We start from the raw sequence: 15680 nt of genomic DNA, 5'->3' as shown, positions 1-15680 counted from the left end.
ATTGCGTTGTTTACCTACCTAAGGTCCCCTGTGACGACCACATTAGTGTCAGCAGTGCGTGGCCAATGAATATCTTCCCCATCGTACATATACCGTGTTACATAAATGAATAATGAAACTTCTTTCCATCTAATGGTGTTTTTCTTCTGGCATGATTGTGCATCGCAGTGTGTGTCGTGCAGTAACAATGCTGCTATTGTGTGGGTTTGATTCCCAGCGGAGACTCAATCACCACCATCAGCCCGGCTTGTAAAGTACAGTTCTCTGGAAGAACCGCTCGCTGAATAGACTCAAACACGTTTGCTCTGTAGCTGTAGTGCCGTTTTGCACAGGAGGGGAAACAAACAGCGGTGAAGGACAAACTCTGATCAGATGACACTCATTTAAAACGTGTCAGCGAGCTCTTCCCTGCAGGCCCTCGTTGTTTTCCCGCCATGTTCCGATGTCATTTCTTTCCCTCCACTGTCACGTGTCATCATTGTTTGTGTTGATTTACATCAGTCTATGTCTGGCGGCCCTCCTGCACAGAGGCAGACAGACAACTCTAATAGTAACTAACTAATGACGCCTGGCTGTGGATTTGGCTCAAATTGAATGGATGAGGGTCTGTGTGAGCGCGGAGTGGAAAATCCAAGCGGCCGTCGCATGCCAGACGGATATAGCAGGCAGGCGGTCTGTGTACCTCCCCAGCAGACTGGACGAGGAGGCGGAGGAGGTTTGGATGTGTGAACAGCTGGCGACTGAATAAAGAGGGGTCCAGGATGATAGTAAGGAAACGGTGCAGAGAGGAAGAGACGAGAGGTCGGGGACACCAGGCGGGAGATCGGTCCTGATGCGAGGCTAAAATTATATGAGGCCTCCTCTGTCCGTGTGACACTCTTACATCTTTTCTTTTAATTTATCTCCTTCTGGGCGTGATTAACGATGTCCCTTCACTACGAAAAGGACCCCCGGTGCATCTGAAAAGTCTGTTTTGATTAGATTTCTGAATGAGATAATGGGCCTTGAAGCATACAAGTGCATCTGTGATTCCTTTACAACAACCTTTTCTCGAGGACCGTGCACATTTCATTACAATATTTTTAAAGTTGGGGCTAGTTATACAAGGCTACTCCACTCCTGGTTCAATTCACAGGCCGTCTTTTCTGTGCAGTTTGAGCTTCCTCAAGGCTAAAAAGATTTCATCACAGATTCAGACGGCAGGTCAGGAGGGGTTGGGACTTGAAATCGCAAATGTCTGCCCGTGTTAACAAGCAACATCAGGTTATTGTGAGAATGATTGATTAACTCCTCGAGCCATGGTCTCGAGGATTAATGCCGTGTTCCATTTATGTCAAAAGCCGGAGCTGGGAATGACGTCACACTCCAGTTCCAGCCCCGCAAGTCGGAAAACCAATTCCAGCCAGGTTAACTATCGTAAGCCATCTTTAGCAATACCATTTGATAGGATTGCATCACATAATATTTTGTGCATAAAAACACTGAACCAACATCAACAGTACTGTCTGTAGCCATCTTGGATTCTTGAGGTGCGTCCGACTTTCTGAGACCAACTGCAGGGTCATTCCAGACGAATCTGCTAACAGGGAACTCAAAAATCTCAACACACTATTAGCATAAACGTAACGTCTCCATCCACACTAGCAGCTGTGTGGCTGTGCTCAGGTGTTGTGGCGTTTTGTACTAAATTCTCACGTCATAAAGCTTTGTTGTTTTCAGTAATATTCACCATCTTGTGTTTGCATTTAGAATAGAACATTCAATGTGTGTAAAGAGTCTTCCGCCGTTTTAAACTGTCTGTGCAGGATTTTTAGTCTTGTCTATTTTCATCTCGTGACTTTGACCACAGCAGCGGTCACACTATCAGTCAGAAACCGCACCTTCATTTCCGACTCCTGTCGTTGTTCCAGTGGCTCTGACGTTGACCCCTTTCTTGATAGAGGTTAATCCCTCAAGCATGCACGCTGAAGGAGCCGTCTCCAGCTGAGTGGCAGGTTTCACAGCGGGGGGGCTCGGCAGCTGGAGGAGGCTGACATCCTCTCTTCTTCTTCTCCTCCCAACTTTTTCCCTCTTCTCCTCCTTCCACACATCCTCCCTCCTCTCTCGCTCTGCCTCTGTATTGGGCCCAGACTGTTCACCTCGGGGGGGCTGTGAACAGGTGTTATTCCCCAGTCAGGGGCCACTCTTGAAGGAGATGGCGGGAATGAAGTTGGCATGTAGATGACTGGGAAATCAGGTCAGCATCCTGAGCTCACACACACACACACACACACACACACACAAACATAGCTGCACAGTGCCAAGAGAGGCTAAAAATAACGATGTCACCGTTGGGGGGTGGACAGGAAAATAAAGTAAATGAAAGCAGAAGCATTTGCTGAAGTGGAGGATGTGATGAGCGTAAGGGTGGCCTGCAGAGAAACAGATATGGAGGAGGGTAGAAGATTGGAGAGTGGAACTGGTGGTGGAAAAAAAAAAAAAATAGATGGGGGATGATGATGGAAAAGTAGAAGCTAGCTGGACGGGGACAAACTACGTCCCCCATGATTGTCCCTGCCACACCTTGTTAAGAGATCCTGCTGTGTTCCCCCCCCGACTCCTCCTCTCTCCTCGGGCCCTGACACACTGCGTTCCCTGACAAACACAGTAGGGGGGGACATGAGGAGGTGCAGAGGAGCGAAGGAGGAACGGCTGCGTGGAGGCAGCGCCGTATTGTTCAGGCTGAATTACATGGTCACGCAGGGTGGGCAAAGAAGACATGCGGGGAACAAGAGAGGAAGGAGGAAGACATACTGTAAAGAGGGATTAGCTCAAACAGTCAGAGAGGGGGATGAATATGGAACGGAGTCAGACCTGGGTCAGATCGTATTTGCAAAAACTTCTTAGTGTTTCGCTTTAACTTGCACGATGGGTGGGAGGCTGCTCGGGGACCATGAGAGTAAATTTATGCAGAAGAAGAGACACTGAGACAATGAGAAGCAGATTGTACTTTTCAACCCCAGGAGTTTATCCAGGAACACAGGAGGCCTTTTAGAAACTCAGGAACTATATATTTTGCCAGAGAAATTACTTCCTACCTATTACCTTCCGATGGTCCGGGAACTTTGTGAGCCAGGTGCAGCAGGGATTTACATTTTCCATTTTACCAGCGCAACCTGCTTTAAGATGTGTCTTTAACTAATGTCTTGAGCAGCCATAAATACTCTTCCTCCCTGCAGCATTATAAAATAATCGCAGCTAACAGAGCTCTGCTAATTCAGCGATAAACACGTTTAATTTCCCATAAATTCTTCACAATAAAGGTCCCCCGCTATTTAGTTATTTTAAAGCATTTATTGTGAAGTGGCAAAATGGGGAAATGTTCCGTTTCCACCAGCAGTAACGTCACGCATCTCGCACAACAAAACTTCAGGGATTCAGTTAGAAGTTACAGAACCACTGAAAGTGGTTGCAAAAGCCCCATAACAAGTCCAATATAGACCCCAAGGCCACTGCAAGTTATGCAAGCAAGCGCTGAATGCCGCTCGAATCAATATTAGGACCACAAACAGTAACTTTTATTGACGGTTAAAGAAATTAAAGATTCATTATTTAACAAGAGGTTGGTTTAGCTGCTGCTAGCAACAGTCATGTAGGAACTGGAGACTGTATTTCAATAAAACAAGAACAAAGAATGACACCGAAGGATTTTCTCGATGCAAGAGATGTCTTCTCTTTTCACGGTGGAGGAGACACAGTCGAACAGTAAAGCATTAAAAGGGGCTTTTACCTCCTGAGATCAGTTCCTGGGATGTATTTGATGGAAAGGTGCAGAGACAGTCAGACAGGGAAGATGTCGGGATTGAGAGGGGGAGACAGGGTGGGTATGTTAGAGGAATAACAGAGGGCGGACGAAAAGCGCAACGATCAGGCGAGCATCTTAATTGAATAGGCATGTACAGCTGTAGAGCTCGTCCTCCGGAGGTTTGCAACAAATGTCGCAGTGAATGAGGAGAGTGATGGCGGACGGGATCGATCGCTTCATCTCCAACTGATTCTCCCTCCTCCTCCACCTCTCCGTCCTCTCTCTGTACCAGAGGACTTAAATGCTCCTCTGCTGTGAGAATGGGGGCCCCTCCGACTGACTGACTGACTGACTGACTGACTGACTGACTGGTCGGCTGATCTTCCTCTCCTCTCTTCCCTCAGGCAGGTGGAGCAGCATTAGACCTCTCCACATTCTACACGGCTGACTGTTTTAGATATCTCGCTGCACACCATCTCGCCTTTTAGCGCACTTTGCATTTCACAGCATCGGAGGAGAGGTTGCGGGAAGGCTAGAATACTCAGGAATTAGCATCGGCTCTGCAGCGAGGAGAGTGATGGAGCAGATGGACGACTGGGCTTCGTGCTAGACACATTTTCACATCGCACAGAAGTATTTCATTGCAGAAAAAACATCTCCTGCATAAAACTGGGCTGTCTATGCCGTAGAAAGAAGCACATTTTTTTAATTTACCTTCGCCCAACAGGTATAAAACCTATGACAACCAGAACAATGAACACTCCCGTTGATAGGAGCTGTACTGCTATAGTTGGGCGGTTTGGTTGGTTTGGGATCAGAGTCCATTTTGAAACAGGAAACAGTAAGGCAGCTGGCTGGTTTAACAGTTTGATCAAATCAAGTCACTGCCACGAGACTGCAGTTGTACTTGCAGTATCCTTCTAAATAAGGTCAGCCTACTTTTAAAACAGAGAAATTAACTTTGTATGAACGGAAACATTTGTCAGATTGGCTTCACGCCCATTACAGCCAGACAACATCAAACTCTGTTAGTCACCCAATCATAACAATGCAATTCCCAGCATGCACTTGCACTTAGGTAATGATGCACACTTATGTTACACTGACAACACTGAAGATTGTCAATATTTTATATTCAGTATTGTATGTATCAACATAACACAAACACAGAGAAGTCATATGACTCATTATGATTTATGTCAAATCAATTCAGGTCTTTAACTTCCAAGTGTTGTTCAAGACTCTAAGTCTTGTTTATTTCCTGTCAAGACAAGTTGCAACTCATCAAAACTGTGACTTGAGTTGACTTGAGTCCAAGTGACAGTGACATGAGTCCTCATCTCTGGTCTGTAGACTGTGATGGATAAGTAGGTCGGCGAAGTTTATTTTGAAAGTGCTCGCCAATCTTGTGTTTGGGGGAGCCTCGGGCCACCATGGTGAAAGCTTTGTTGGCATAAGTTTTGAATTTTACTTGAGTTTCAGTTTTGACTGAAGGAGAGACAGCAACTCTGGTCAGAAGACTTTAAGGAACTGCCTGAAAAGTTCACAAATTACATGGGCGCTTGATTTTAGAAGGCCTCTTAGGTAACTTTGGAGAATTTGCTTCTGTATTTCACAGGCGGGCAGTGAAGTGAAACCTGGATTTAAGGGGTCAAGGGAGCTCTGTAGCTGGATTATTAATCGACCATGTGGATGATAATTTTACAGTTCACCAACTAAGTTTGGGTAACCTGAGGGTTGTTTAAAAACTGTACCGGATGCACATCATATGACCACAAACCAGTTTAACTGCAGGGATCTTTATTGTTTGACGTACCCTTTTTTTTTCTGTTGTCTCTGGTTTATTAAAAAGGGTTTATTGCCCCATTGAATCTTTCCATGTTCCCAGAGCTTAACTATTAATACGGGTAAAATTAGCAAAATGATTGATAGAAGAAGACCTAAGTTGTAAAAACTCCAGTCATCCTTTGAGGCACCAAAATGAAACCCTGAGGAGGAGACGCATGTTCTAATTTCTTAGATTAAATTGCATATTTCCACTCTCATGTGAGTTGTTTTATCCAGAGGCAGATGGATCTCAACACTGAGCTGAGATCTAACTGATTTGACACGGCGTTACTATAAACTGTGATGAACGCTCATGATATCAGTCGCTTATCAGCTCATGCGGCTCATTATTTTTAATCAGCCCCAGTTTTTCAGGTAACGCCGTTGTCTGTCAACCGCTTGCACCTGCTGATGATGATAAGCTACAAGGCCCTGTCCTCTGCTAAAGAGGTAAAATGCCCCGTAATGTCCCCTCCGGTCTGTGCTTAGTGGACAGATTGCGCGACTCCAGCGTTCCAATCCGATCTCCTGCACTGTTAGCTAATGGTAATGAGGATTCGGGAGGACGGATGATGGCAACATGCTCCGTGGGATGGAATTAGCGCTGAGCATTTCAACTTTCCCTGTGAGGCAGTGGTCCTTTTATCCCGTCATTATTGGCAGAGACAATGGTGTGGTTAATCTTTTTAAGACAACACAGCAGAGGGCCAGGAGGGAGGGAGGAGCCGTCCAATAATCTCATCAGAGACCGGAGGACATGCACAGTGATGGAGGAGAGTGCCTCCCTTACATGTCAAATCACCCTCCTCTCCTGTTACTCCTCTGCCTCCCCCCCTCCTCACCCCGTCACTGTGTGTATACGTGTATATGTGTGTGTGTTTGAAGCTTTGTGAGCGAGCTGGGAATACACAGCGCAGCCGTGTTTCCCCCGCACGTGCATGTGTGCGAGCATCCTTCACTGCATTAAAGGAAGGTGTAATGTGTCAGGGGAGCTGTCAGATGTACAGTGTGCATGTAAGGTGACTGTGTGAGGGGAATTGGAGATGTGTGATGGTACAAAATGTTGGCTGTGATGCTGTGTGGTGAAAAGGTGAGCGGGACTGGGTGGATTCTTTGTCAGGTAACCGGAAAACCTCATCATGTCAGATTAGAGTTCATTCGTGCGCACGTTTTGCACGTTTCTCTGCATATTTCTTAAGGTATTTCCAACATAAACAGAGCGAACGAGACACCTGTTAGTAAGTGAGACAGTTGGTGAAGTTTTGTGTCTGACTGTATATTTATATCTGACACTATCTCAGTGCAGAAATATGTAAAGACAGCACAGTCTTTGGAAAAGCTTAGGAAATAAAAGCTGAGCTACCTCCAGTGCATCCTCTCTCAGGGACAACAGTCTTTGCAGCTCTTCTCTCCTGGCCTCTAACATGATTTCTTCTCTTGCTGCAGTGGGCTCATCTCTCTGCACCTACTGGGACAAGAATATATATTTATAATATAGAGGAAGATTGATTCAGAGAAGGTTAACCTTGTTGTTAACACCCCATTCCTCCACCCAACGCCCCTCGCCTGCTGACGCAACAGTCACTCCTTGCACCTGCTTTGCCACACAGGAGTACAGACTGACAAGTGAACAGCAGGGGCGTAGATTAATGTAAAGCATGAAGCGGGAGTTCGCAACCTTTGTTTTTGGCGAGCCGCCCCGTGTTACGGCCAGAAAAACCCCTTTGACCTCAATAGCTATCGAGGAAAAATGTTTATGTTGAGGACTTCATGCCGAGTTTTAATCCTCCAGAGGACATAAATGAGAGCGAGCTCTCGTAAGGCGGTCAATGGAAAATTCATTGGCAAGCCGCGTGACGTTTTATAGCGGTGCCGTGCAGCCCAAAGGCCACTGGAAGAGTCATTTCTGTATAATTATGAATTTATCAAGGGACCCATTTCGACATCAGAAGACACTACATTGGTTGGCAGCCCTAAGGTTGGGAAGCTGTGATGTACTGTAGAGAATTGCGGTGTAAAACCCGGCTGTTGGCCTGATACGTATGTGTACTGCGGAGCGTGTACAGGAGCATTGTGTGTACAGGACCCCAGGCTGTGAATAGCGATCATAATTTCATGGTGTGTTTTCAAGTGTTTTGTGGCAGTGTGTTATAATGCATGCGCGCCCACATTATGTGTGTGTGTGTGTGTATTCGTAGCCATTAAATGTCACAGAAGTTGAAGTCTCTGGCTGACACACACACACACACAGATAGTCTCTCAGCCCCCTCCAGAGAAAATCCATGTCCCTGACTATTTTTAGAAGTGTATGCCTCCTCCCTATGCCATCCACTTCTCAATCAGTGATGTCTTTCTTTCTGTCTCTGCAGCAAATGCACCCCCGACTGCTAAGCAATCACACGTACAGATGTTCCACTTTGACACAGTTCTTGTGAGGACAATAACACATTTCATAACAGAGGTGTTTGCCCGTGACCACCGCATTTTGAATCGTCGTTACGTGGCGTGTCTTCTTCAGCCACCAGCTGAGGCCCACGGAGGCAAAACTATAAAAAGAATGAAGCAAAATATACAAACACTGTGCAGTTTGGTGCACAGCGGTGGTGGTACTCAAGCGCGTGTGTTTTCCAATCGGCTTAATGGGTGAGATTGTATAAAACGCTGAGCTGAAATGTAGCTGTTGTTATTTTCACGGTGTGTGAAGCCTGAGCGGAGGGCAGTGGATATGGAATCCTCTGTGGATCTGTTGGTTCTGAATTCATACTGGTGACGGGTCCAGGCTGGCAGGGATGTTGTCTTTGGTTAATGTGAGGCATCCATGTCTGTTACTATAATTGAAAATAGCACATAATTGCTGTTTACAAGTCAGGTTCTTTCACACAAGACGTGAAACGGCCGCTAACTGTCAACTAGCCTTTTGAGCAAGTACAAACCAAATATCTGAAGTGATGTCATGCAGTGTCATCTCAGAATGTGCTCACATTCAAGGTCTCAGTGGTCCGTACAGAAAACCAAAAGCACACGTGCAGACACACACAGTGACACACCCTCCTCCCACTTCCCCCGACCACTGTAACTGTAAAAGTGGTGACATCCACAGAAAGCACAAAAAGACATAATGCACAAGAACATTTGCATCAGCTCACACATACTCACACTCATGAATGTGCTTCCTGTTGCTTGATTCGAGATTCACTCAGGCATGACCAGTTCTTTTTTCGTTTCCCTCCTCCATCCCTGTCTGCGAGTGCAGATATAATAGAAGCTTGTGTAGTAACACCAGTGTGAGGGCAGATCAGAAGAGCTGCATGATGTTTGAAATGTGCTGTGGGTTGGCCAGCTGCCCATGCACTTTTTTTTTTTTACCATGATAATGTGGCGTAGTGATTACAGAGACATACTTTAACTAATATGTTAACAGATTTATGGCTCTTTGTTTTGTTTTTCTAGAGTCTTTGTGACATTGGGACTACTTGCTGGGTTAGTTAGTGACCTGTATCTACTTTAGTTCAGAGTTAACACGCATAGACAAGGACCATGCTAGCATTTCCTTTCCAAGCTTGCACATAATTTATAACCCTAAAAATATAGAGGATCTTGTTGTTATTCCGAATTATGATCTGTGTCTTCTTGCAGCAGAAAGCATCACTTTTGGGTTTTTGCAATCTGGTTGACAACCTATTTTTTTTAAATTTTGTGAAAATTGGCAACAAACAAAACAATGTGCCTTGCAGAAAAAAAAAACCCTTAAGTGTCCTTGAACGACTCATCACTTGACTTGCAGTGTTTGTCTGTAGCTGACTGTGCCGCGTCCTCCCTGGAGAGGAGCTGAAAAGAGTATTTCTGCACAGGCATCAATAATGTATCACATTCAGCCCCTCTGGACAGTATCATGACCTTTCTGTTTGCATTGTAAATTATGATTTCTGCAGTGGAGGTCAAATATCCCGCTACAGTAATGTTTTATAGACAGTTATGGTCACTTTCAATGAGATATTTCAGGGGGGCCAGAGTGAAGAATGAGACAACATGTTCCCCTTTAATTGGGCTGACAGCCGTGACGCTGAACCACAACGGTGTGGAGAAGTGATTCTCAATCACGCTGAATTGAGGCTCAATAGCCTGCTCATTGTTATCCCAACCAAACGCTACAGCAGCTCATTTAACTCATTACCACACCTTCAACCAGAAAAAAAGTAATTAATTAGTGAAATCAGCCACTGTACTGTTTCCGTGGAGTGAAAAACGGCGACTTCTGCAGACAGACGTGGTGTTACACAGAGCAGAGCATTTCTGTCTTTACATAAAGATGCAAATCATGAATTAAAGCCAGCTGATAGCACTTAAAGGCTAACAAATGGTTGGAATGTGTTAAAATTATTGTTATTATTATCTATAGGGTATAAAATCAGGCAGAAGCTTCTTTACTTAATGAAAACACTTAACTGAAGAAGAAATAAACTTCTGTAAAAGTCTGAAAAGAGACGTCCATCGTGCAACACTACACACGCCTCCCAGGAAAATCTGTCCGTTAATCCATATTTAAATGATTATGGCGTCCGGTCTCCTGATGGCGTATTCCTTTTCTCTCTTTTGCCTTCCAACAAGATCTGGCAACATGTCATTAACTCCTACGTTCAAAGTTATTTACAGAAAACAGATCGCACCCTAATGTCTCATCTTTAGATCATAAAGATAAGGATGACGTGGCGCGTATACGGAGCTGAAGACGCGGCCCTTTTCACTTTCCCTCATTGGACCTTGTTTTGGAAAGAACAGGTGTGGTAGCAATGTGTGGAGAGAGAAAAATAACTGTTTGTCACTGCTGAAACCTTTGTAGAGCTGCTCCTGTGTCTCAGCTCGCTCGATTACTGATCGACTCCCCTTTCACATAACTGCAGCCGTCAATATGACCAGATTTATTGTGATGTCCGTCGTCTTTCTGTGCCGAATTGGCGGCCGCGTCGGTGTTGTTGGTGACGTACGCTGAGTGAGACGATGTAGTTTACCAAGCGGTTCAACGTAAGACTAGATGGCATTTTACTTTTTATTACGACAAACAGCCTTTACTGACCTGGAAAATTATGGCACGAGTCACGGCACAACTCAGCCGGGATCAGAAAATGTATTTGTCCCGCGCCCGTTGACACCCAGTGCATCTGCGCTCTGTGGCGCTGTCCGTCGGCTAGTTACGTAAACGGGGGGGGGAATCACTTTAGCATGACGAGCTGACGAGGGATGTTATGTTTGACGATTCCACTGATTCTGTTTACTGCTCCCTGATGCAAAGAGAAGCTTGTCGTTCTCCCAAGTCATTCATATACAGTATGATGGTTTTTGTCATTTGGCTGCAGGCGCTGCGGCTTGGCTGGCTCCGGCTCTCTAAGCTGTCACAGACCCATGCCTGATACCCAGAATAGCCCTTGTGCATTTCTTGCCCTCAGCCTGAGCGTTGCCTTCACCCCCACCAGGGTTACACTCCAGCTTTCTTTCTGGAGGCCCGGCTGCATCCTCTATTACTTCCCTCTCTTCCTCCTCACCCTCCCTTGTCGCCCCCTATCAGACACTTCATCTCTGAGTGTTTTATTGCATTGTGTCCTTGTAGAGGAGGACCTTTGGGCTGGCTCCAGACATCCAAAAAAATATAGCTCACTTTTTTCTTTCTTTCCTTTTTTTTTTTTTTTTTTTTTTTTACCCCCTCTTGCTCGCCTTGCTCTTGGCTCAGAGAAAATATGGAGCATGGCTGTCTGTTTTTTCAATCGCTTTCCCCCCGTCCTCTCCCGTACCTTTGAGTGTCCTCTCCCTTTTTTTTTTTTTTCATCTTCTCCTTTTGTCTTTTTCTCCTTCAGCACTGGCAGTCAGTATGTTTTTTTATGGAGACTGTGTTGCAAGGGTGCATGACAAGTGAAGCCGACCAACTGCGCTCCTCCTCCTCCTCCCCGTATCCAGGCCTCTCTGTTCAGATCAGTGACAGTCTCTTGCCTCTCTAGAAAGTACATTTTATTCTCAGCCATGTCCCCCATGTCTTTAGTATTGCTGGTTTCACAGAGCTCTCCGTGTCTCTATTTTATATCCAAAATTCCCACTTTGGTCTCCTGTTTCCAATTGTATTGAAAAATAGCTGTTATTGTATGAATCAACCTCATCATTTCAGATGAGGTGTGTTCACTCCAAAGCAAGACTGAAGCCAAGAGAATCACGCAGTAGAGCTGCAACTAACAACTATTTTCATGCAGGATTATTCTACAGCGTGCTTACTCTATTCATTGATTGGTCATTTGTCAATGAAATGGCATAGGAAAGTCAAAATGTCTTCTTGAAGCATCCATCTAGTGAAGGGCAAGAAAAGCCTGAATCGGACGGTCGTCAGAGATTTAGGATGGGTTTGTGTCTCGTTTGTGATTTATTTTTGATTTATACTACCTAAGAAAGTCAGCGTACGTGACTGATGTAACCTGAGTGAATGAGTCACGCCGCTTACGTTACGTCACATAAGTTACATCACCTCTGTAACCTGTCATGTGAGTCTGAATGTAGTTTTTTCAACACATGTGACCTTTTCTCTAATTTAACCAACCTGCTAACTAATAGTTTGAAGCTGAAGGCCACAGACCAAGCTGGCATATAACTGGCGTCAAATCTGGCAGAGAAGAAGCAGCTTGAAACAGTCGATCAGTTAACAGCTGATGTAAACTGTTTATTTGCAAATTAAAACAGTTTTTCCGTCAATCAGCAGATCATTTGTTAGTAATCGTTAAAACACATCACAAATAGCAGTCGGTTGTGTGATTTGATCACGATGAAACATGTTTTTTTCCTGATCCACATCAGGAAACAGGCTCGTGACTGCAGGTGACAGCTCTCTGCAGGGCCGGAGGGCTTAATCCTCCACAGCCCCTTTGTTGTTCACTGTGTTATCCTTCTTTGGGGTAAGAGGGATGTCCCTGTTGGACAAGCAGAGTCTCACAGTCGCAAGCACAAAGGCAGCACCTGCGCTTCCTCTCTCTGGTGATATTGGCGTGTTTGGACAATGGTTTTAAGGGCTGAAGTAATCTGACAGGACACAGGAAGCGAGCTGCCACTGTGTGATCTCCTCGGTCGTCCCTTCCTTTCACCTGCGTCGGCTGCTGGAGCTCTGTGTGTGTGCGTGCGTGGGTTTTGTCAGAGAGGCGTTCAGATGAAGTAATAGACTGTGTGTGTGTGTGTGTGTGTGTGTGTGTGTGTGTGTCAGCAGACGGAGGTAAACCTGTTAGGACACTTTATTCCCTCCGGGGACAGTTTTATTGTGCTGCTTTGGTTCGGAATAGAAATGAATGGAAAAGGTTGAAGTTTTAAGGAAAGTGGTCGTGTGTCACGCGTCGCATTTAGAGAGAGCGAAACCCAGGCTGGTGGAAGGGGTTTTGTATCCATGACAACAACAAGTAAGAGAGAGAGTGGCGAATGGGTGCGTTAGATATTCGACCTGAGAATGCGAGAGATCCAGATCGGGAGGGGGGGGAGGTGGGGGTATCTTGTCACTGAGGGCACATTCGATCGTCGCCGTCCTCTCTCAAATGTGACACACGCTGTAATCTGACCAGCTGCCCACTAGGTAAGCTAAATGAGAGATTTACTGTTCCCTCAGAGATGAATGCAGGTCATGTAAGACCACGGCGATGTGTAGAAGAAGAAGAAGAAGAAGAAGGTAAGGCAGCCAAGGGAGTGACAGCTGCAGCCCTGCCTTGGAATTCAGATAATTTGACTCTCGGTCCAGCTTCGTGACTACCCATGATGCCTCTTAGCAACAGTATTAATAAACCTGGCTGGGTGCTCGTCGTGCGCTCTCATCGTGAGTCACATGTCTGCGGCTCTCACCGTGAGGCTTCACCTATCCATCTGGTTTTTGTGTGCATGCATACGCCAATGCTGTATCCACTGCCCGCGTCCTCTAACTCATATTGGAAATTCTTACAATACTTTATCGACCAGCGTGTTGCCGTGAACCCTCACCCTCCCTCCAGAGTCAACTACAGCTCCATGTCCCCTGCGATTGTAGCGATTTAGGGGTCGATTGCTCAGTCTGAACGCTGAACACACTGCTTTTTTTTTTGTCGTTGAGGCCGCTGACAGTAAATAACAGTGGACGAGGGGAATTTGTCACCAACCGCTGGTTTCTAACTGGTTGTACTGAAGCAGGCAGACTGTATTTATGGCCGAGCCGAGATGAGAAGGCGTCCCGAGTGGAGCGCTCAGTGTGGGGCTGCGGCTAATGATCGTTTTCATTATCAGCTGTCAGAAATGAGTCAAAAGTGCCAATCACGAGTTCCTAATGTGAATCTTTTAATAGCTTCTGTCCAACCGAAACCATCCCAGCGTGCCCATTACATCTTATATAACGCTCTTTCAATTGTTGTTGAAAAGGTGCTTGCAGAGGAATTACATCAGCCCTTCATGATTTACTCCCTCTGCATCCTCGTACTTGGTATCAAAACGGGGAAGTACGTGCGGCGTTCCTCATGCTGTATTTAGTGAGGCAGAAAGTGAGTGATGCACGTCTGACTTTCATGCGGGGGATCTTCCATTTCCATTTGCATTTTGATATCCGTGACCGCAATCTTTTCCTAAAGGAGCAGTTCAACAACAACCACAAAAGCACATTCAGTCATTTCCTTACCCCCGTGATGCAGAGACGGTCGGGACAGCAACCATGTGTTTTCTTTTTATGCTTTTTAACAGTTGCCATAAAGGGAATGTCAAGAAATCTTGCAGAAGTAACATCTGGACCCCTAATTATGGACTCAAAGAGCAGCTAAATATTTATAAGGTTGACTAAGAAGAATAAAACTTTAAATAATCTGAACATGAATCATTCAAACTTGTGTCAGAAAGTTGCAGCATGACCTTAAACCAACTCCACTTTGGTATTTAGTTAAATTAATGTTAATGTCACTAATGAATCATCGTTAACAGCAGCTCCATGCCTTTGTCTCCCATTTTTCTTATTTCTACACCGTCCCATCTGCCGTCTGATCTGATACAAACCAGGAGTGATCGTGAACTCTCTCAAAAATAAATAAAACTTCTGAGATTGCGTCCAAAACACTCACATCAGATCTCGAACATTGGTAAATTTGTGATCATACATCTCTCGCTTTTCTCCGTCTGGGTTACGCACATGCATTATTCAAACAGCATCTGGCGCCGTTGCACCAACTTTAGTGATTTTTCTTTTGCCTTAAACATCTCGCAATCACCGCTTTTGGCTGTCGGTCGCCACTTCTCCGGGGAATCTTACTTCCTTGTTTTTCAGCTCTCTGTCAGTTGGTCAAGTACGCTTTGATTTGTGAGCCTCGCTGGGTGGAATTAAGCAAAAGCAGACAGGGAGAGAAAAGAAGACGAGGACGAGCGGGAGAGAGGGGGGCCCTGTTCATGTGGAATATTAAATCTGATGTGGGTTTGTCATCTGATTGGCAAGAAATCATTGACAAATGTGTTTACTGGCTTTTTTCTGTGATTGCTGGGGAAAAGCAATAATCAGGACTATAATGAGCGAGGCACATAATCCCTGCGCTTGGTGACAGAAAGCAGGCCTGCTTAATTAAGGCACTGATTTCCCACGAGGCACTGGAGCCTTTTTTTTTTCCTCCCCTTGTCCTCTCCCCGTCTTCATTGGCTCAACTTTATTTGGGATTTTGTGTGGAGGCGTCGCCGTGATCTGACCGGGCTGAAACGGTAGAGGAGGATTCTCAAATATTCTTTTATGTCACGTCTTCTCTTCCATTATTCACGTCCGGCCTGTGTTCACTTCTAGCAAAGATGCAGGTGATGTCTTCTGCTAAAACTTTTGAGGAACTGAACGCCTCGCCGTCCCGTGAAGGCCTCCATGCTGCGGCGAAGTGAAAGTAATGTGCCGCTTAAAAAAAAAAAAAGTGCTCCAGTCCCTCCACATGGTTAAATGCAGCGTTGCGTGAGGGTGAAAAAGCACTCAGTAGATTAAGGGAAGAGATGAAGGCAGGGGAAACCTTCAAGAGAATTTGGAAAGGTTGTGTTTAGTTCAGACCAGAAAGCCCAGGGCTCGGGTCGGTGGCAG

At 45.5% G+C, this 15680-nt stretch overlaps 1 protein-coding gene across 4 annotated transcripts in view; it reads left to right on the top strand.

Moving 5' to 3' along the window:
* The window catches only part of slc8a3 (solute carrier family 8 member 3), a 101708-nt gene that overhangs the window by 48849 nt on the left and 37179 nt on the right, over positions 1-15680 (top strand). Inside the window, exon 1 of one of the 4 annotated variants that reach the window (XM_037071997.1) lies at positions 13147-13202. The exons of the other annotated variants lie outside the window; for them this stretch is intronic. The gene's annotated coding sequence lies outside the window, so the exon portion shown is untranslated. Of the gene's footprint in view, positions 1-13146; positions 13203-15680 lie in introns of those variants that run through there. 4 annotated transcript variants of the gene reach the window in all.

Source organism: Acanthopagrus latus, chromosome 16, assembly GCF_904848185.1.
Source record: "Acanthopagrus latus isolate v.2019 chromosome 16, fAcaLat1.1, whole genome shotgun sequence".
Lineage (NCBI taxonomy): Eukaryota > Metazoa > Chordata > Actinopteri > Spariformes > Sparidae > Acanthopagrus > Acanthopagrus latus.
Note: the sequence above shows the minus strand (reverse complement) of the source record. Positions and strands in the feature narration are given on the sequence as shown.